The 2,433-nt window shown below is 39.4% G+C and overlaps 1 non-coding gene across 1 annotated transcript; it reads right to left on the bottom strand.

The window, feature by feature from the left end:
• Positions 1-1,112: 1,112 nt before the first annotated feature.
• On the bottom strand, positions 1,113-1,247 carry LOC142435421 (small nucleolar RNA SNORA2/SNORA34 family). Its single transcript, XR_012781480.1, has one exon. It is a non-coding gene; the product is annotated as a small nucleolar RNA SNORA2/SNORA34 family (small nucleolar RNA).
• Positions 1,248-2,433: the final 1,186 nt, after the last annotated feature.

Below are 2,433 nucleotides of genomic sequence, written 5' to 3'. Positions count from 1 at the left end.
GTATACCCTCTCTAGAAATAAAGACTATCGTGTGAATATTCTTTATGTACACTGTGTTCATCACAGCACGTTTTCATAATAGCAAAACAACAACAACAAAACCCTAAATGCCCATCGATGGAAATACAAACTTTGTGACATACACATCGTTAAAGCATGATGACAAATTTTTGAGACAACTCACAACTTGGATGAAGGTGGCGGACATACGCTGAGTGAAGTTAGTCGAGCATAAAAGGGCTAGTATTGTACGGGATCACCGTTATTAAAAAAAAATCAAGGAAAGGTTTTCATACCCAAAGAAACAGACTGTGGTGGTTGCCAAGGGCGGGCAGGCAGGCAATGGAAGAAAAGAGAAAGAGTCGGCCGGAGGGTAGCTGGGTGTTAACTGCACTGAAGGGAGGATCCAGCATAAGGAGATGGGACAAAAAGCCAAAGAAGAAGAAAGGGATCGAGCAGGGCAGCCACTGGGAGGTTTGCTCCGTTCTTGAAGTGGTTGAATGCCAAAAACGATCTGATATAGAAGACCCCTCCTAATTTGCAAGAAAAAGTGTGGGGTTGTGGGGAGGAACAAAACAAGATGGTAAAAATAAATGTATCTCGTTAATAAAAGTAATTTCAATGTGATTAATATAGTTATTAAAAATGGAATTACCAGATTGAAGGGAAAAGTAAAATATACCCACATGCGGTTTATAAGAGAAAACGTACAAGGCAAAATAGAGCTGCTGAACAGCATGGATTTGAACAGTGTGGACCCATTTATACACCGAGTTTTTCCCCTCTAGCTACTACAGCGAGCTGAGGTCGTGCACAAACCCTACGTGTTCACACAGAGATGATTAGTGGCACATGGGGCTTAAGGGGATTCTCCCGAAGCTTGAGCTCACCACAAGGGAAAAGCCCACATCGAAGTGGGTCCACAAAGCTCAAATCTGCATCGTTCAGGGGAGAACGGTAAACTATCTTCAGGTCTTTCACTGAGCAGCAGCAGGTTGGTGCCCCTAACTCTCATGCTGTTCAAAGGGCAACTGTACATTTTAAATAAGTGGACATTTTTGTTTGTTTGTTCTTAAAAAATTAAACAAACAAAAAGGCATTTATTCTATAGACTATGTTGCTTCCAACTGAACTGGCCACTCCCCTCTGGGGTACAGAGTAGCCAACAGACCATAGGAAGACATGGCTCTTGGCTCCTGTTTGAAACCAAAAGCTACTGCAAACCATTGGTCTTGATTCGGGGCCTAAATAATAAGTGGATGCTTTAAAAAGGATATACAGGGAAAAAACAATTGAAAAATATGTATACCAATATATTATAAAACAGAATTTTAAAAAGGTATTAAAAAGCATGAGGAAAAAAATAACCCATTTCACTGTCCTTGAGTTGGTTCTGACTTATAATGATAGGCTATTCAAGACTGTACAGTTTTGCAGCAGTAGCAAGCCGAATTTTTATCCCGTGGAACCTACTGGTGGGCTTGAACCGCTAACCTAGCAGTTAGCAGCTTATCTCACAGCACCGCCAGTTCTCCTTACAAAGGACAAAAAGAAGTACTAAGAAAAGAAATGGCAAGGTGAACATAATTATCTTCTAAGACTAAGAAGGGCTTTGATATTGGTTAAAGGTATTTGACAAACATTTTTTAAGAAGCAAGATGCTCCAATGATTTGCATATATGATAAATATTTTACTTTACAAAAAGAAAGGAATTTTTTAAAGAAAGGAAATTGGTGTCCATACTAAGAAGCGCTATATTTTATATGTTGCATACAATGTGTGATGTACGAAGGGTGAAGAGACCTTTCTATTTTGTAACTCTCAGGGGGAAGTGATTAGGCTTGATGCACTCCTACACATTTTTCAAATGCTCCAAATAGAATAATTAGATTTTGTGAATTGCTAGAGGCACTAAAGGGTCTATTCCCTATGGAATGGACAAATAAATATTTATTTTGTAATAACTATGAAGGTATTGTTATTTTCACCTGGGAGTTGGATATATCAAGAAATCCATTTTAAAAGATAAAGTATAGAAAAGATATGGCAGGAAATTGGCTCCATGGGGATGGTTGATTACAACTAGTAATCCTTTTGAATTTTCAGAGACTGTCGATATTCTAGCCATCCCTATGCTCACTGCCCCCATCTATAATGGGAGGTCTTGAAATTGTCTTCCTGTTGAATTATTTGTCACAAAATTTTTATCTCAAATCATTTTTATATCCAAAGGCCCGTACATTGGTAACACTCACCTGTTACATGTTGTGCCTGTGTTTTTGCTTTCCAAAGCTCCCGCTTATGGTAACAGAGTTGTGAAAATGGCATGGCAGGGCCATCTGACCTCCTCCGACTTCCAAGGGCAAGAGTCACCAGCATCAGGCCAAGGCTAATTCCAATGACACAGACAAACTTCCTCTGTGCAAACTTTT

Source organism: Tenrec ecaudatus, chromosome X (assembly GCF_050624435.1).
Source record: "Tenrec ecaudatus isolate mTenEca1 chromosome X, mTenEca1.hap1, whole genome shotgun sequence".
NCBI classification, from domain to species: Eukaryota; Metazoa; Chordata; class Mammalia; order Afrosoricida; family Tenrecidae; genus Tenrec; species Tenrec ecaudatus.
The sequence above is the reverse complement of the archived record's forward strand: the minus strand, read 5'-3'. Positions and strand labels throughout refer to the sequence as shown.